General features: G+C 33.2%; 1 pseudogene; it reads right to left on the minus strand.

Annotated features, from left to right (window-relative positions):
* Positions 1-762: 762 nt before the first annotated feature.
* LOC128197704 (pentatricopeptide repeat-containing protein At3g02330, mitochondrial-like) lies at positions 763-3,763 on the minus strand (annotated as a pseudogene).
* Between the last annotated feature and the right edge of the window lie 17,659 nt (positions 3,764-21,422).

Here is a 21,422-nt window from a genome sequence, read left to right on the forward strand (position 1 = left end):
CTTGAAGAGCAGTAACTAGCTTACTTGAAAGAGAAAACACTGTAACATCTACTCACTGACTCGCCGGATTTTCACATATCAAAACAAACCAATGATTTATTACAATATAATGAGGTGTGGAGTTATGGAACCCTAACCTTAAATATCTCGCAAAGGTCAGTATAGGTTACAGCTTACAAGGCCATTGACACTGTAGGTTTTAATGCAAGTTGTTGTGCAGGAATCGAGTTTTGTACTAAGGGAGAAAATGATTGTGGTAGATATGATCCGGTCTCTTATAACTAGTTTTGAGATTATACTTGGTAATAAGCATATGATGGACCATTTTTCTTAAACAACTTCTAGTGCGATCTTATCCTTTTCGGCTAGTGGGATATGTTAAGAGTTGTTGATTAAGTTGAGTCTAGCAGAAGAAGATATTAGTATTTATAATGTGACTCATCAGTATTTGAATTATTGTTAGAAAAGGTAATCACTTCACTGTCTCAACGCGTAAAAAATATTAAAAGTAAAACAAGTGGTTCTAATTTGTGGTCTGGCGACGATAAATTGTAATTTGCTATCAGCAACTCTAGTGCTTCATCTGGATAGGTACTTATAGTTAAAAGTACGATCTTTTAATTTGTTTTTTGTTTATGCGCTTATGATCCACGCTCTAGTTTTAGACTTGCTGCATGTCAATAATTCTCGACGTAAATGGCAAAAGTTTTACCCACCCGAGCAAAGTTTCACTTTGATTATACAAATTTATATAGCCAGAGTATCAGTACAAAAAGTTTCCTCCACTTAAGAGAGTACCGTGTTATCCCACCAGTCTCGTACTCATTCGATGGTTGCATGAATCTGTTCATAATGATCCAATGGTATGAGAATGTGTATATGGTTTATTAATCAAGTGAAGAACATCTGAGGACTCTAATTACATGTTATTTCTTTAGATATAGAGTATCACAAGCTCAGAACTATGAATGAATGACGAATATATGTTTGAGGTGGTCAGATTGCCGGATAAACCCACCAAACTCTTTATGCTCTTTAAGAGGGCCCCGTAAGCCACTGTAAGCATCATTTGAAATGTTTCCTACATCATTTTCTCATACTATAAATGGTAGCTTTGGGCCCCTCATAAGGATCTTGTTCTTCCACCTCCTCATCAAGTAAGAAATCAATATCTGGAACATAACCAACTCACTTCATCTCGTCCACAAGCAAATGAATTTGCTCATATATCACTTCATATCTTGGATGTGCTTTGTCTCTAACAAGAAATGTGTGTACCTCATCTCTTATTTCAATCCAGCTACAGCCCGGCTCTTTCTTTAACTTGCAGTTCTTCATTACACTTCTTATTTTTGCAACTTCACTCCACATCCCTGCGTTAGCATATACATTAGATAAAAGAACATACGCTGAAGAATCTTAAGGGTCTAACTGCAATAAATAATTTGCTGCTTTTTCTGCAACTTCTATATTCCCTTGCATCTTGCAATTATTGAGCAAAGTTCTCCATATTACATCATCAGCCTCAAAAGGCATGCTTTCAATAAGTTTTAAAGCTTCATTTACTTGGCCTGACCTCTCTAATAGATCTACCATACACGAATAGTGCTCCATATGGGGATCTAAACCATAGTGACTTAGCATTTCCTAAAATTAGTGTAACCCTCTGTCCACATAACCCATATGTGCACAAGCTCTGAGGACTGAAATAAAAATGGTATGATTTGGTTTCACATTCAAAAGCTGCATCTCCTTGAATAATTTAATGGCTTCTTCTCCAAGACCATGGTATGCATATGCACAGATCATGGCACTCCAAGTGACAAAATCCCGCTTTGGTGCTTTCTCAAACATTAGCTTGGAATCCCGCATATTTCCACACTTTGAATACATATCTACAAGTGTGCTGGCAATATACACATCTGAATGCAACTGTAACTTTAAAATTTGAGCATGAATCTGTTTTCCCAAGTTCTACGGTGGCCATATTAGCACAGATATCAAGAACTGTAGCATATGTAAAGTTGTCAGGTAATACACCCTTTTCCAGCATCTGAGAAAAATATATCTGAGCATTTTCACTTTGCTTTTGTGATGAGAATCCTGAGATGATCGAATTCCAAGAAACAGTTGTCCAGCCTCCGTTAGCATTCCACACTTGCTATACATATCAACAAGAGCACTGCCAACAAAACAGTCTAACCCCATACCAGACTTAATAATTCTTCCATGCATCTCCATACCATTGTTTAAAGCTTGCTGACCAACACATGCCTTTACAACACTACCGTAAGTAAAATCATCAGGTTCCATTGCTGATCGCTGCATTGAACCAAAGAGTGAAAGTGTTTTCTCTATTTCTTTATTTTGCTCATGAGCCGCAATGATTGCATTCCAAGACACAACATCCATTCTCTCCATGTCGTCAAATATTAAACAAGCTTCCATCAGAGCTCCACACTTGCCATACATGTCTAAAATTGTATTCGCAACACAAATATTAATCTCTAAACCACATTTGACTGCTAATCCATGTAGCTGGATTCCCTCCAAATGGCCTTTGATCACTGAACAAGCAGTCAAAGCACCAGACAAACTAATGTCGTCAAATCCTACGTAAGTCCTCTGTAAAAATTGAAAAATCTCTAAAGCCTTAAAACTTTGTTATTTCCGAGCATATCCAACAATAATGGCATTATAAGATGTCCGAAAAGGATTAGGCAACATGTTAAATACCTTCCAAGCATCAGACATTCTGCCACATTTTGCGTACATGTCCAATGTGGCAGTTCCAACTATACAGTCATATCCAAAATCAGTCTTTAGAGCGTGACCATGCATCTGTGTACCCAATTTCAATGCAGATAATCCCGCACATGATCTGAATACACTAGCATAGGTTGATTGACTCACCCCCATACCTACTTTCAGCAAATCCTTAAACAGTTTTAGTCCCTCAATAAACCGCTCGTTCTGAACATGGTCCGCAATTACAGCATTCCAACATACCAAATTTCTTACTGGCATTTCACGGAAAACCTTAAAAGCATCATCCAATTTCTTAAATTTTGAGTACATATCTACTAGAGCACTACCTGTCACCACATCTTTCACAAAACCCATCTAAATTGCAAGGCAGTGCACCTGAAGCCCTAAACCATAGTCTTCAATACCTAAACAAGCTTTTAAAACAACAACAAATGAAGCATAATCATGTGTGATTTTCAGTGATCTCATCTTGACAAATATTTCAATTGACTTTCGATTAGCACCATTATGTAAATAACAAGAGAGCAAAGAATTCCACGAAACCACATCTCTTTCAGGCATTGTGTCAAACAAAGACTGTGCAAACCCCATGTTCCCTACTCCAGAATATCCAAATATCATAGTATTCCAAGAGATTACGTCCCTTTCAGGCATTCTGTCAAACACATTGAATGCATATCCCACATTGGAACCTTTACAATAGAATTGAATTAAGCAGTTGGCAACATAGATGTTGGGCACAAAACCAATTACAATCATCTGGGCATGGGCTTGCTTGCCAGGATTTAGAACTTTAAGATTGGAACATTTCTTGAAAATATGGGAAAATGTTAATTTCTTGACGGGGTTCATTTGGGTTGAGGAAAGAGTACAAAATGCATATGTTGGCAGGGTTTAGACGAGTGTAAACTTTATTTTATATTTTTGTTTATGGGGTCGAGGTCAACTTATCTTCTTGATACGCTCTTCAAACTTTAAGCACAGGTCAAGATCATTCCTTCACTTCATGCTCACCACACTTCGATCAAGTTTGGGAGTTATATGTAGAGAACATTTTGATGTCAAAATCAATAAAATCCGAATAGTATCAGCAATAAATGCGTAATAAATATAAATAACTTACTACAATACTTTAAATTTGTATTTATAGATTTTTGGATGGACTTGAAATTAGTACTGAGATAATTATGGTCCAACTGATAATGATCTTGCTTAATTTAATATAAGTGTTCTCATCATTAATCATTGTTTAATATGACCACTCAAATAGGCAACCGGTTCTTTTAGAGTTCTAAGTTACCAAAATTGTTTGATCGGATAATTATACTATAATTTTATAAACTAATTTTGTAAAGTTATATTAGACATAAAATTTATTTCTTAACATAGACTTGGTTAATTTTTACTTAAGAAACATAATATTGTAGTTCAATTGGTTTAGCATTGACAAAGTGAGGAAAGCAGTGAATGGTACAAGTACGAAGCAGTGTACAATTACCAACAATGAAACAGGTTTGTGAAAGACATAGTGATAAGTCTGTCAATGTATATACAATATAGTACAAGACACTTTTATGCTCATTCACAGAGGTTAGGGAAAAGAAAGAGAAATACTTGAATGGAGAAAAAGAGAAGGAGAGTGAGAGTGAGGAACAATGAAGAGACAACAAAAGAAAGAGGAGTCTAAATCTGTCTAATGATATTGTTGACCGATCAGTCCACTTAATCAAATTCACACGGGAAGTGCAGGGAGAAAGCGGTTTTCTAAACTGGAAATTTGGTTTCTGTTATCAATTTATTTTAAGATTTTGTTTAGTGGAAGATGCAAAGGAAGGCCATTCTTATTCATTAATTTCCACTATACACGTGCATTATCATTTTTTCCACTCAGTTGGGTGGTTAAGTCCAAACTCATCTCTCTTTTTCCCTCAACGAGTAAAATTGTTTTCGTTTTATGGAAAATGATGTAACCAAACTCAAGAAACTACACGAACGCTTTCACTATGTCAATTATCATATTTTCTCAGAAAGGAAATGGATTTCATGCCATTGGTAACAACAGCTTGGAAGAGAAAGAAGAAGATACAATCACTATGGTCTTTTTTTTATTTCATTGATGCTGATAACGCAATCACTTTATTAAAAGCAATTGAAAAACTTTAAGGTGTTATTATCATTTCCTTACTAAACAGAAATTAGCACAGGTTGGAACTATTGCCTCTTTGTGATTGAAAATTGATCAACTTGTCAACACCTCTAAAAGGATCTTTACTCTTTGCCCTATCTCTTTGGGCTATAAATTGTTTTCACTTTAAAAAAGTTCATGCATGTTATATACTCGTTGAAAGTATATAAGTGGATATAAACCTCAACTCACAATCTTTCACAAACCAATTTTATGGGTTGAATTAGACTTAAAATCCACTTTTTAACATGGTATTAGGATCAGCACACATGATAGTTGCATAAGCTTACCCTCGCACACTATTTCAATAAGTTATTAGATAATATCGTGGTCCCTAAAGCAACCTGTTTTTTTTGTAAAATGGTATACAACTAAATAGTAAACAACATCAAATAATACTTAACGATGTGAATACAATCAAAGACATCCTCAAAGGTTTTTCATCTTTTTATCTTAATATGAACATAAGGCGTGAGGAATATTTTTCCAATGATTGTAGCTCTCCAACTAGAGGAATACACTAGTAAAAAATCGGGTTTTTACAGCGCACATTATGCCACGGTTCAACGAAAACCGCAGCATAATGGTGCGCGGTGGCAGTTTTGTAAATAAAACGAACATATATGCCGCGGTTCTACTGGGAACCGCGGCATATACCCCAGTCAACCATTGCCTTTGACGCCACGTATGAATAAAAAATTAAATAATAGAGTATATGCCGCGGTTCTCTGCACAACCGCGGCATATACCCTGCCACTTTATTGCAGGTGCTGACTGGGTCAGAGAATTTGAAAAGTTACAGGGGGTATATGCCGCGGTTCTATGGGGAACCGCGGCATATACCCCTGTAATGTCTCAACTTCTCTGCCAGTCAGAGAATTTCAGAAGTTACAGGGGGTATATGCCGCGGTTCCCCAGAGAACCGCGGCATATACCCATTGTAACTTTTCAAATTCTGTGAAAGGGAGTTGGGGAGACAGTTGTGTTGAAATAAATTTAAAACGAATTTGAAATATTTAGAGGAATATACCGCGGTTCGGAGGGCAACCGCGGTATATAGTTTAAAAATTATTTTAAAAATGCCATCTTCTACCGCGGTTGCCGCCGAACCGCGGCATATAGTTTCAAAATAATTTTAAAAATGCCATCTTCTACCGCGGTTGCCGCCGAACCGCGGCATATAGTTTAAAATAATTTCAAAAATGTCATCTTCTACCGCGGTTGCCTCCGAACCGCGGCATATAGTTTCAAAATAATTTTAAAAATGTCATCTTCTACCGCGGTTAAGTAGTGAACCGCGGTAGATTCCCCAGTCAGAGTTAAAAAATAAAACTTTGGAACAATATCGTCTTGTTCGCGCAGACACTCTGGACTTCGAGTTTTCTTCTCCTGTCGACCAGCCATCTCAGTTCCTTGTTTCTTCACCGTTTAAACTCAAAATTGTTCGGTCATTTCCCATTTTTGACGATAAAAAACAGTTTTAGCCGATCAAAATCGTTTGAAACGCCTGTCATTCCTCTCCGCTGCCATTCCCCTTTGTTGCACCAAGCTTTTTCGCCGCCCCTGTTCCAGGTATTTATGCCCTTTTACATTCTTAACATGATTTCTTCATTAGTGGTAACTTTAACAAATTTTGATAACTTTAACAAATTTTGATTTTTTCCCAAATGTTGAATTCATATACACTAATTAATATGAATTGTCTTTTGCAGAGATTCAAGACATTACTATATGCAGGTCTGTTTTTGTGGTAGTGGATATCACAAAAACAGACCTGCAATTTTAAAAAACTGCAGGGGAATATGCCGCGGTTGTAACCCCAACCGCGGCATATAGTGGACAAAATTTTTTTTTTTTTAAATGGATTTAGGCCGCGGTTCTTTGAACAACCGCGGCATATTCTGCAACTTATATACCGCGGTTCTGAACCGCAGCATAAAGTCTCTGACTTACTATCGCGGCTGAATATGCCGCGGTTCGTAAACCGCGACGTATAGTGAAAAATAACCGCGGTAAAAGCCCCTCGCTGCACTAGTGATATCATTTAATTCTGAACATTTATGGATCATCAATGAGGTGAAAGCCCTCACGTTCGACAAAGAACGAGGCAAACATTGTTTTCACAAGATAACTCATACCGACCGCACACTTTTGGGTCTCCTTTCACTCGGAATGGATAAGATATGTTGATGATTTTGCCACAAGGAAGAAGGGGAGCAACCATCTCCTCCATCAATTCGGTGGAGTAGAACCACCAACACTTTTAATGCTCTCTTTCTCCACATCGTCACGCCTAATCTCTTTTCTCTTTCAACAATTCTACAGGCTCATATTTAAAGGCTGGTTTCACAAAGTTTAAGTTAAATAATAAAAATATTGTAATAGCTAAATAAATATTCAATATTTAAAATATGGAATTTGTCAACCATGAAGAGATGCTCAGAGTGTGTATATCCATAGGGAGAAGAAATACTCATCTCTCTCTAAATATATTTTATGTAATTATAATTTTAAATTTTAAATTCTCTCTCTAAATATGTTTTATGTAAATATAATTTTAAATTTTAAAAAATAATTTTTTTGAGAAAAAGTTTAGTACTTTTACCTATTTTTAAATATTAAATATATTTTTTAATTGGACAATTAATTTTATTCAAGCGAATTAATTAATCAAATTTATATTTATTTACTTTCAGATCAAGTTTCTTTTTTATAATTTTTATTATGTATAATTTTTATGTTTTACGTAATAAATCATTGGTTATTTTTGAATAATTTTCTTTTAATTTGAACTACATAACAAATAAAAAGGGTAACGCTAATAAATAATAAAATTAATGTAATAATTAAAATAAATATTTAATATCTTAATAGAGATATTTAATCAAGCATGAATAGATGCTCATAATGTGATACAAGAGGGAGGAGAGGGATTTTTATTTCTCTTAAATTGAAAATAGTAATGATAAACAAAAGAGTATAAGAATAAAAAAAATTAAAATATAATATATGATATGAATAAAATTAAATAAGTTATAAAACACAAGCTAGTTGAATTAACTTATAGATTATAAGTTGGAGATTCATAAAATAAAGTTTTTTTTATGTATTTTATTAAATATTTTTATATCATCAAACTAATTTATAAGCTAAATTTTTTTTAACCCAACAAGATAAATTATTAATTAATTTATTGATTTTACCAAAGACATATATGAAAAAAGTAAGAAGGGATAATGTGATAAAAATAAATATTAATTTTAACAAATTTATTTATTCTATTTTAGCATACATGTATTTAAGTAAGTTAAAATTACTATTTTTTAAAAAAAAGTTATTAAGGTATTTAAGTATGTTATAATTAGACTTAATACATATTTTAGTTTTTATATTCGTCATTTTTATTTAAGGTGGTCTATAAGTTTTCTTGACGTTTAATGTGATTTTTTCTTTATAAATTTTGTTTAATTTAATCTTTCTTATTGATCGCGTTTAAATCGTTAACACTATGTGAGATATATTTGAAATCAAAGCTTCCATCATTTTAATATTTAGTATATATTTCAGACATATGTATAACTTGGTTAATGAAGAAATAAAAATGAATAAAAAAAATACAATTTCATATACCAAGTTGACTATTTCCTCTTCTTTTTCCTCACCCTGTTATCGACAATAGTGTCCCTACTCACTTTAATTTTTTGGGTCAACAACACGAGCACATTTATCCTAACCAGACAGCAAGAACATCATGAGGTAGCTTATTATCAATCAGTTTGATTTTTAGTCTATTTGATTGGATCTGTGGAGTAAGCCAAGAAAAAGAGAAAGAAGAAATTGAAATACCTGAATGGTTTTGCCAACATTTACAGGGGTAGCTTCTGAATCCTGATTTTGTACTAGCGATTAATGGACTTCATTTTTCCTATAAAAGATGTTATTTGAAAACGCAGACTTTGACTCATGAGAAATCATAAGTCTTTTTTTATCTTTTGTATATGGTTTCTGCAACTGGTTTTTAAAGTAAAAAATATAAATTAAAATTGTTATCATAAAATCGTATCTAACATCCTTTACCAAGATGTTCCACATCACTTCGTCATTAGGATCCAACAACGTGATGGGTTTATTTTATTTCATATAGGTGCTTTATTACAGTGCAGTTATGAGAAAAAAGAAAATTTAAAATGGAGGGGAAAACAATTTTAATTTAGACAACAAACATAAAAAATCAAGTTTAAATTAAGAGATTATAACAATATTTAACCATGATGTATAGTAGGTAATATGATAGTTATGTAGAATCAAAATTAGTTTTGAATGTTGATATTTAAAGGCAAATTTAAGAGGGTTTGAGGCTACTTGTGGAGAAGAGAAGTAAGGCCCATTTTGCAAAAAGCTATCATATAAGTTCTTTTGTTAGAGTCAAATTGTACTAACTCATAAGTTAAATATATGCTATTATATTTATGACACGCACCTAATTAAGGGACTTCATTTTTCCTTTAAAAAAAATTGTTTAAAACCGCAGACTTTGAGTCGTGAGAAATCATAAGTCTTTTTTATCTTCTCTCTGTGGTTTCTGCAACTGACTATGATACTAGTTAGAAGTGTTAGCAAAAACTAAAAGAGGCACTCAGCTTGGTTTGTTAAAAATAACGGCGAAGAAAACATGATAGCAAGTGTGTTGCTCCTCCAACGTGATTCTGTATTGATGAAGCTATCACTAATGCTTATTCTTATCGGAAGTGGCAGCACTCATAACCAGTGCGATGGAGAAAACTTGTCTTGTGGGCCAAACCAACCCCTTATCAGATTTCCCTTCCAACTAGTGAAGGAGATGAAGGAGCCATGCAGTTATCCTCGTCTTTGTCTTTCTTGTACTGAAAAAAATGAGACCATGCTGCTGCTTCCTACGATTAAACTCCAAGTCATTGACATAAATTACCAAAGAAAAGGAATTTTCTTAACTGACCCGGAAAACTGCTTTTCCAACAAGTTTATGCAAATCATCAATTTTGTTCAGAGTTACCAATTTGAATCACTATATTATGAACCACACAACTTGAGCATCTTCAACTGTACTTCAGCTGGGCATCGATACCTCCGCTACAGGGCAGACTCATATTCCCAAGATTTGGTCTCCTGTCCGATTTTCATTTCTGATTCTTTAGACAGTGTCCTCAAATTAGATCTAACATCCTGTACCAAGATGTTCGACATCCCTTCGCCAATCGGTTTCACCGACGGGTATCCCTTGTATTTGAAATGGTTCAAACCAAATTGTTCTGAGTGCGAAGCTAAAGGCAAGAGATGTAAATGGAAGACCAACAACGACACAGAAGGAGACATCGAATGCTTTGAATGCACACGAAAAAGAATTCACGTTTCTAAATCTCTTATTTTTGATACTACAGAGACTCTTACACTTTCGCTTTTTAATATTGTTTTGTTCCTATTTCCTAGAAATTTGAATGCGTGGCCTTACAAAGATTTGAAAAAAAAAAGACTAAAACAAAGAAATAAATCTTTATTTTTTTATTTTCTTAATGAAGTCTCCTACCGCTGTATGTCTATACATGTTTTAAACTCAGATTTCAATTACAAAATTATAACTTGAGTTCTTCTATTTTATTCTTCTATCTTTCTCTTCATTGGTAGTGAGTCAGACGACATTCTTTCATGTGCTCCCATATAACGAATTATACGATCATCGTACATACACAAACACAAACACAAACAAGTAGGGTGAGCTAACATGCAACCAATCATTTATAAAACATGCATATTTACTTTGATGCACTCAACAAACCTCATATAATAATTATGTGAGACACACTCATACCATCATACAACAATCGCGTCATAGATACTCATCCTATAATACCATAATTACTAATCGACACTCATCCCACAATACTTAATAGACACACATTCCACAATACTCAATAGACACTCGTTCCACAATACTCAATAGATACTCGTTCCACAATACTCAAGGGACACCTTTTCCACAATACCCAATAGCACTTATCTCGATGATATGTTGATGAGCGGTCAACGGGAGGTTACACACTTGTGATGCCTTCTTAGTCCTCAACACTATGTCCAAAATCGGCACATAGACCAGGACCTCCTGCCATCCACAAGGTTAGTCCTCAACACTATGTCAAAAACCGGCACATAGACCAGGACTTCCTGCCTCTCTCACCACATAATTCGTCCTTCTCAACTTGAGACTGGATGACTATTAGAGTATAAGGATAACCTCCAACTTCAGGACCCTCAACATCAACATATACACACATACCATGACATTACAAAATCTCTCCGCGAGACTCATATCATGCTCACATTCCTCAACTCATATTATACCATTACGAAATATCCCCATAATACTCATATCATGTTCAGATGCATAAATTCAAATCCAATATAATAATTTACAATCATCACAGAAATCATACAAACTGAATATATCATAAAATAAATTAACAATACTGAAATATCACCATAAATGGTCATCAGAGAAGAATAAAATGTTTGACGAATCAAACTCACCATAAACGTCAGTACATATGACTAGTCACAACTTACTGGATTGGACCAGGGCTGCTCTTTGATCAGGGATGTACCAACTCCGGTTTTTAAGATTCCTCTATCCTACCATCACAATTATAATTCATAATTCCATATCTACCACAATAACATGAATCCATCAGACATTTTCATTCCAACGAGATATATTGCATAATAATTTAACAGTATTCAATCTGTACAACAAGATTTAAGTTAAAAACATATCGAGTAGACTTCCAGAAAAGAGAGGTCTGTCACAATGGACAACTTAAGTACCAAGTATTTCCTTAGCCAAAGTGTTCCTCAACTAGTTTTTAACAAATTTCTTATTTACAAATTCAAAACAATAGCATATAATATTAACACCGAAATTCAATATAGATAGATATAGTAAGCATTAACAATATTCACACAGAATTTCAAGACATGAATAGTAATAAAACAATACTAAATCATAATATAAAAGCTTAGAAAGGTTAGCTCCCCTACCTCCAGAGTCTCTACTCTTCTTGCAACTAAAAATTTCTTCCTAACTCTTTCTTCTCTATTTCTCAAGGTTTCTCACTTGATTCTTCATCTCTTTATGCAAAATAGCCTTCCCTCTCATGACTATTTATAGTCCAATTTTTTTACTATTCATCAATTTTTTAATATTATTTATGATTTTAATATTATTTTATTATATTAATATCTTAATCACCACTTATATAATGGATTCCTCAATAATGTCTTCAAATGTGAATGCTTTCTCCATTATCAATATTTTAAATTTTATTTTACTTTTTTGTTTTTTTTAAATTTTTTTAAAATTATTTTTAAACAAAAAGGTAGAAAAGAGTTTGAACTCATTACCAAAATTTTCTATCAGTTAAACTACCAAAATTTCTTATTTAACTTTCCACATTTTATAAACTTATTATATTTTCCATTCACAAAGAAATTTATTACTACTAGTAATAAATTTTTTACTATTAAAGTAAATATTATACGAATTTAAAATTTTAATTAAAAATTATTAAAATTCATATTTTATAAATCCTCAGTAAGCACAATATGAGTCATCAATTAAAGATTTGCCAGAGAGAAAAGAAATTTCAAAATGGAGGGGAAAATTTTTTAATTTAGACAACAAACATAAAAAATCAAATTTAAATTAAGAGATTATAACAATATTTAACCATGAAAAATGTATAATAGGTAATATGATAGTTATGTAGAATCAAAATTAGACGAAGGAATGAGACGAAGGAGCCATGCAGTTATCCCCGTCTTTGTCTTTCTTGTACTGAAGAAAACGAGATCATGCTTCTGCTTCCTACTGTTAAACTCCAAGTCAATTACATAGACTACGAAGATCAGGAAATTTCCTTAACTGATCCGGAACACTGCTTTTTCAACAAGTTCATGCAAATCATGAAAGTTACCAATTTGAATCACTATATTACGAACTACACAACTTGAGCTTCTTCAACTGTACTTCAGCTGGGGATCGACTCTTCCGCAACAGGGATTTCTCATATTACCAAGATTTGGTCTCCTGTCCAATTTTCATTTCTGATTCTTTAGACAGTGTCCTCGAATTAGATCTAACATCCTGTACCGCCAATCGGTTCCACCTACAGGTCTCCCTTGCATTTGAAATGGTTCAAACCAAATTGTTCCGAGTGCGAAGCTAAAGGCAAGAGATGTAAATGGAAGACCAACAACGACACAGAAGGAGACATCGAATGTTTTGACATTGATACAATTAGGGGTGGACAAATATAACTGAACTAGATTGTACTATACTACTAAAATCTGTATTGAACTAAAAACTAGTTTGTATAAACTGAACTGAGCTGTAAAACAGTTCAGTTGCTGAACTGTTTTTTGTTTTATCAAACTTGACTGAACTGAACTATACTAAATTGTCCTAAACTACAATATAAACTAAACTGAACTACTAACTATACTAATTTTAAACTGAATTATACTAATTTTAAACTGAATTGTACTAATTTTTAAACTGAATAGTATAACAATACATGTTCTTTTTAATTGAAATTTATTTTAATATTTATTTTATTTTATTCATAAGTGTCTTACAAATTAACATTTTCATTATTTGATATTATTATTTTTTATTTTATTTATATTTCTTTTATTATTATATGTGTATGGAAATTATTTTATTATTTATTTATTTATTTTATTTAATTTATTTTATTTTTTTATTTATATTTATTTTGTCATGAATATTATTTTACTTTTATATTTATTTTTTTAATTTTTTATTTATATTTGTTTGTTTTATATGTGTATATAATTTATTTTATCTTTTTATCTACTTATTTTATTTTAAAATAATTTTTTATTTATATTTATTTTGTTCCTTCGTAAAATTGTTTTATTAATCAATTATTTATTATTTATATTTTATTATGTAAAAATAAACTAAAATTTATTAATTATTATAATATAATAAAAGATGATACTAGAAAAATTACTAAACGTTTGTTAAATTTTTTTGTCATTTGATATTTCTATAATATTAATTATTTTTGCTACATTATTATTTTTTTATGATATTTCATTATATATTCATTTAATAAAATTTAACGTTAAAAAATATATTTTAGTTTTAGTATGTAAAATACTATCATTTAAAAATAATAATATTGATATTTATTTTAAAGTAAGTTGATTTTTAAAATAAATAGTTATTTTAGTGTATCCGCTTATACACAATTTAATATGATTAAAAGTTTTTTTAACATATTTTTTTACATATTTAATAATATGTTAAAGAATATAATATATTTAAAGTATTATTTTTTTTATATAGTCTTTTTTTATTTATATTACTTAATCATTTAATAAAATTAAATTTTAAAAAAATATATTTTACTTTTATTACTTAAAATAATATTATTTAAAAAGTAATATATGTTTATTGATGAAAAAATATAAAAATTTGTGATAAAAAAATTTTGTCTTAAAAAATTCATTATTTTAATTTTTTATTTGAACGATTTCTTTTATTAATATTTTATTATTAAATAACGTTTTCTTAGTAAGACGGAACAATTGAACGGGAACTAGAGAAGAGAAAAGAGTAGATACAGTTCTCACAGTTACCTGAACCAAAATTGTTATAAGTTCAGTTTTTAAAAACTAAATCATAAAATAGTATATTTTATAAGATACTATATGTGTATGGGGAGATTGTAAGATCCTTCAAAATATTTGTAATTTAGATACTATATTTAAAAAAAATAAAAAAATGAAAAGTGAATAGTAAATTGTGAATAGTAAAAAGTGAATAGTAAAAAAAAATAATAAAAAAAAATAAAAAAAAAATTGTGAAAGAGATAAACACTCCACGTAGAATTGAATCATCAGAGATAAAAATTTAGCAATTGGTGATTAAAATAATATTTTTGTAATAGTAAATGAATAGTAAAATAAATAGTAAAAAAATGAATAGTAAAATTTTTTTGGCTATAAAGAGAAGGGAGGGAAGGCTGAAACTTACACCAAAATTCTAGAAAAATTTGTGAGAGAAGAGAGTTGGAGGAACTTCTAGCTGTAGAAGGGAAATTCTGGAAGTTTTCGGAGAACGGTTTCAGAGGAGGAAATTAAGTCTGGAATAGAGGTAAGGGAAGCCACTCTTATACTTTGCTTTTCTCTAATCCTAAATCTTGAATATGTAGTATTTTGTTTCTGTATGGTCTTGAATTTTGAATCAGAACATTTATTTGTTTCTTTTGTATTTTTGGAAGGACGAGAAGTTGTCTAACCGGCTCTGCCAGATTCAACTTCTTGTTTTCCCAAAGCTTTGGTTGTTTCTTATATCTTTATATTGTATTTTTGGAAGGACGAGAAGTTGTCTAACCGGCTCTGCCAGATTCAACTTCTTGTTTCCCCACACCTTTTATTTCTTATTTATATTGTATTTTTGGAAGGATGAGAAGTTGTCTAACCGGCTCTGCCAGATTCAACTTCTTGTTTCCCCAGAAATTTTATTATTTTATCTATTTTTTTATTGCATCTTTCTGGAAGGATGAGAAGTTGTCTAACCGGCTCTACCAGATTCAACTTCTTGTTTCCCCTGAATTTTTATATTAATATTATTTTGATGGTAATGGGAGCTAATTATATTTGTATGAATTTATTTTATAAAAATATATGCATATGAATGTTGAACTGATGTGCTCTTGTGAAACTATTTTATGGCTTATATTATATTGGGTGTTATAACTGAAACTGTGAAATTGTACTTGTTGTGATGTGATGAATTTAATCTGTTTTGAATGAGTTTGTTGGCTGAAATTGATCCTTTTGGAAGGTCTGGAGTAAAGGTTCTGTAATAGCTTGTATATGGGTATTAAATAGATGTACATATATTGTTTGAGATTGCTGTGAGAGGAAGTGAAAATATTAAAAATTTGGCATTTCAGATTTAGAGCATAAGAGAACAGGGTAGATAATTTAAATAAATCAATTGTTAATTATTGAGGGCCTTTCTTTGTTGATAGGATAGAGGAACCTTAAAAACTTGAGTTGGCACATCCCTTATCATAGAGCAGCCCTGGCCTGGTCCAGTCAGTTGTGACTAGTCATATGTGCTGGCGTTGAAGGTGAGTTTGATGCGTTCAGACATCTAGGTCCTCTCCGGTGACCAATTGGGGTAAAGAAAGATCTCTACTAGGATGAAAATAAAATAAAACAAGTTGATTGTAGATGCATAATGTTATCATGGTAAAAACTTCATATATATTTCATTTATCGTTACATTGAGCCCAGACTTTAATATGTAGTTCCTAAGATATGTTGATTTATTTTGGCTAATCTATGATCTTTGATTGGTGAAAATATGTTGAGTTATACTCGTTATGGGCAAAATGAGTTTATAACATGAAGTATGATAATTTATTGACACCAAAACGAGTTATTGTGAATTTATGATAAAAGAATGAACATGATTGAGTTAGGTGGATAAGAGGGTATGAATTGTTGATTTTATGAAATGTTGGAGTGGATATGAGAAATTATTACTTATGAAATGATGTTTACTACTGGAGTAGTATGTTCGAGTTATACCATGAGAGCTTGATATGAGCAAAGTAACCCCCGAGGTTTATGAAAGCAGGCAGAAAGTGGTCTAACCATAAGGCTTTGACATAAATATATGGTTCATAAGTTTTATAGAAGCAGGCAGAGAGATGTCTGACCATAAGGCTTCAGAAAGTAAGACATAGTATACAGGTGAGGCTTAAGGAAGCGGGCAGAGAGTGGTCTGACCATAAGGCTTCGTGAGTAAGCATGGTACACTTGTAAGGTTTATGAAAATGAGAAAGATGATAATGATGAATTAATGACATCGGGATAATGATATTTTATCAATTGCAGAAATATATGATTGAAATATTTTTTATTACAAGTTTAATGATTTTATGATATGGTTGGCTTACCCTTATTTGTTTGTGCTATGATCATATAACTCATGTTATATGTGAATAGATAATGTTGCAGATGCGGTTGAAAAAGCTTAGAGATGAGAGAGATGCGAGAAAAAACTTTCAGGGATTTTTGTAAGAAGAATAAATTTGTATTGGGAAAATTATGTTGTGTAAGACTTATAAGTTGAAATTTCAAATTTATGTTAAGTGGTGAAGACTATATTGTTTAAAGTTTGTAAGTTTGGTATTGTACTTTGGAGGAATTGAAATAAAGTTTGATTGTTTATAGGAGATATCAAATTTATTTAGTTTCTACTATCAGTAATACCCTTTAAAATATTTGGGTGTTACACACATTCCCTTTAAGTTTTGGGTAGACCAAGGATAAAATTCATACTAATGTCTTTCCATTGGGATAAAGTAATTGGGAGGGGTGACGAGAGGGTCACGCCTCTCGCAAAACTTGATTGCACGAAAATAATGCAGTATAGTATTAAGAAGTGACTCCTAGGTCGTCTCTCAAGGACCAATTTTTATGGTTCAGTCTCAGATTTAAACACACATTGGGGGGTTTGTAGTGTTTTTGGTTGCGGAAAAATTAAATAATGAAAACAGTAAATTTAACAGACTGTAAAAACAAGATTAAACAGTGAACGGTAAATAAATTGCAGAAACGGTAAAATTTAGAAAACGGTAAACTCAGAAAACATAAAATTTCAAAACAAATAAACTTTTGAGAGAAATTGAAATGTGCAGTGAAACTTAAAGGAAATTGATTTGAACAGAAACTTGCAGTAAGAGTAATTTGATCAAAGCTTTAAACGTGCAGACTAAATTGTAAACGCAAAGTAAACTGAAAAATCACACTGGAATTAACATTTGATTGAAACTGGAAAACAAATCCAAAACCTCCCAAAGGGGAGGAGGAAAAATGAAAGCCACGTAAAAGTGCTACCTACTTCTACTCCCTAAAATCTACTGAGTTTTTCTCTGAATGCTGCCTGCCATTTTATAGTTAAAATTCTGAACGTAGTCTGCCAAAGATTTTGTCTTCTCCTGTGGCCACTCCTTCTTTCAACCGTATTCCAGTTTCTTGTCTGGCAGCCTAAATTCCTTCACCTTTTGTTTTTGTTCCCCTAGCTTGCTGACTTCCTTCCCCTCCTAACCATGCCAAAGAAATAGGGTGGGCCCTCTATTCTTGTGTCCGTTGCTTAGGCTTCTTCTTTTCTTCCCGTGGACTCCCACTCCAAGCTGAGGATCAAATCTTCTCCTTCTCCATTCACGTCCAGCCCTCTTGGCAAAAGAAAAGTTGCTTCCCTTCTGGACCTCCGTGTGAAGGCTCTTTTTGCTGCACCTTGAGCTGCTGGACTAAGAACATCATAACTCTTCTCTTTTCGGTAGCTACTCCCTCTGCTGGACTGCAACCAAGTTGCTGGAATGGTGGAGGATGCTGGACTGGTGCTCCAGCCGTGAGCTTCTTTTCCAATTGAAGATCTAAAACCAAAAGCTTGTGTGAAGTGGAAGAGATAGTTAAAGAAAATCTGCACTCCAAGCCTCTCAAAAACCGTGCTCACCATAAAGGAAAACAACCCATTCTTCTCATTAAATCAAAACGTTCCAGCCATGCCTCCAGCTCATAACCGTGAACTTTCTTCTCCTTTAACGTGGTGCTTTCTTCAAAACCGCATGGGTTTTCTTTCTCTAACACCAAGGCCGTGTGCTTCTTCCTCTTCAACGTGCATTTCTTCAAACATCCCAGCCAAGATTCACGTTCCACTCCAAGGTGATGGCTGTTCCAACTCCAAGCTGCTGCCTTTGCTTCCAGAATCAGCCGTGACTGTGGCTGCTGGACGTGTTGGACTCCATGCTTCCAGCTGCAGGTGGCTGCCTCCATCCGTGTGTGCTTCTTTAATCCAAACAAAATAAAATGAATTTTGTCTAAAAGCATTTAAATGTGCTGCTCCAGATTTGGACTTCAACCACCGTGCTCCCTCCATCTCATAATGCTCTTTTTTAATTTGAGAATAATATTGTGGCAGCCCTATCTTTTTATTAATATAATGCACCCAATTCTGCCGTGTTGGTTCCCTCTTCATTTCCACTTGCTTCCAACAGGCCGTGGACCTACCTAGTTACGAGCATGCTTCCCTCTTTCATGAAAGGTGAATGCCTTCCAATCTCCACATATGTTGATGCTTGTGCTGGCCGTGAGAAACAAGCCATGCTTCTTAATTCCCCTTTCACGTGAAAGGCCATTTTGGAGCATTATCATTCTTTCTTTAATCTCAATTGTGGGCCATGGAACCACTTCCCTTAATATTAAACAAAATTCAGTACTTTGGAACTCCTCCCATGTGTGACGTGTGCTTCTACCCAAGTGGTGGTCCCTTCCTCTTTTATTCCATATCATATGACAAAATGAAAGGAGAAAACCGTGAGATTTTTGCAATGTGGTCCCCTTCATCATTTTATGTTTGCCAACGTGACATGGACAATGGCATGATATTGTCTTCCAAATTATTTTGATAAAACCGTGAACTCTTTTCCTTCAATGTGTTGAAATTCTTTCCTCCTTATGTGGCAGCTGCATGGGGCCGTGTGGTTTCCCTTCATAATACCAATCCAAATAGAATTCAGCATTGCATTTTGGAGGTCTTGGACGTGAACTTGCAACATGTGATTTTTGGTGTGTGCTTGCCACATAAAAACCGTGAGTTCCCAAGGTGGCTCTCTTCCATCCAGCTGCACGGATTTTCTCCTCCTAAACCAAAGAAAAGAAATCATCCAACAATAAGTGGCGACTCCCACTTAAATTCCAATTGGTCATATGTTGTGTATGTGAGTTCCAAGCCAATTTTACTACTAAAATTGTAAGGAATGAATGACATGATCTTTCCTTTCTACGTGGATGTTTCTAACCATGCACATCTAATTTTTAATCAATCCAAACAGAAATTATTCCACCTCAAGTTTACACGGATCAACACACAGATTAATTTAATGCAGCGCGGCTTCGACTAGATAGCATAGTGTGTAAATCAATATTTTTCCAAATGTCCTAAAATATTTATAGAATTTTCCTTGCACTCAATAATGTAAATAATTAGTCTCAGATAATTCAAGTTAAGCAAAATAAGAATTTCTGATCAAATTAAGCACAATTCAGAAAAATGTGAAAATACTGGACAATTAAGCACAATTCCCTAATTAATTCTAGTACAATAAACTAAGTGTAGTGAAGAAAATAATGATTCATCAAGGGGTTGTAGAAGGCATGGGACATTGTTTTGGCCTTACCTTATAGACATGCAATGCATTTATGACAATGTCTTTGTACATTTTTCTCATGTGTGGCCAAAAAAATCTCTCTTGAAGAATTCTAAGAGTCTTATCCACTCCAAAATGGCCTATAAGACCTCTCTCATGTGACTCCTTGATGAGGAGTTTCCTATGGGATCCTTAAGGCACACATAATTTTTCCTCTTTGAAAGGGTACCCTTTGGACACATAGAACCCCCTTTGAACCCTATTTTTACAACATGGAAAAATGGATGTGATAAGTGTGAAAAAGAGTTATTTTTATACTTATAAATGAGCTCAATCTTGTAATTATTCATGTTGTTCCTCATTGAAAAGTTGTAATAGGTAGTAGATTGTTATGTAAAATATTGTACAGGGAATGGTGTATTATTTAGACTCTGTCAGCCAATTTTCGCAAAGCGAAAGCCAAAATTCGCACTGCCAGAAGAAGTAAATTCGCATAGCGCACCAATACCTGTGCGCTGAGCGAATAACATCAGTTAAAGTGCAGCAGTTAAGAAAATTCGCATAGCGCACCAGTACATGTGCGCTGAGCGAATTAATGAATTTAAGTGGCTTTAAAAGACGTGACAGAGCGACAGAACCAACTTCTACGAACAGAAGTTCCGGACAAAAGAAAGAAACGAAAACATCTCAAGAACTTCCGGAGACTACTTCAAGGCATCAAGACACCATTTTTGCAAGGGATTGCTTCAAATGTGTACGTTTAGATGACTAGGAGTAGTTTTTCTTTCGTTGGAATTGGATATAATGAACTCACTGTGATGTACTTTTCCTGTTCAATATATTGTTGTTCGTTCATGTGCTCTTTCTTGAATTTACTATCATTGTATGGAAATATAATGTTATTTGAATGTTTCTAATTACTGGAAAGTAACTTTGAACATGGACATAGATAGAGCACCTAAGTGATTTGGGATCTAGGGATAGACTCAATAACTTGGTCATTCTTGACATCGGACTTAATGCAAATTGTATGTTAAATTGACTAAGGGATTAACATTTTGATATATTAATTTAGAACTAGTTGCTAAGGGATTAGGACTAGTATGCCTTGATGTGAATGTTTGAATGAAATAATGATATATTGTACAGAGTTGTATATTCATATGATTCATGAAACCCAA

The sequence above is a fragment of the Vigna angularis genome, chromosome 7 (assembly GCF_016808095.1).
Source record: "Vigna angularis cultivar LongXiaoDou No.4 chromosome 7, ASM1680809v1, whole genome shotgun sequence".
Lineage (NCBI taxonomy): Eukaryota > Viridiplantae > Streptophyta > Magnoliopsida > Fabales > Fabaceae > Vigna > Vigna angularis.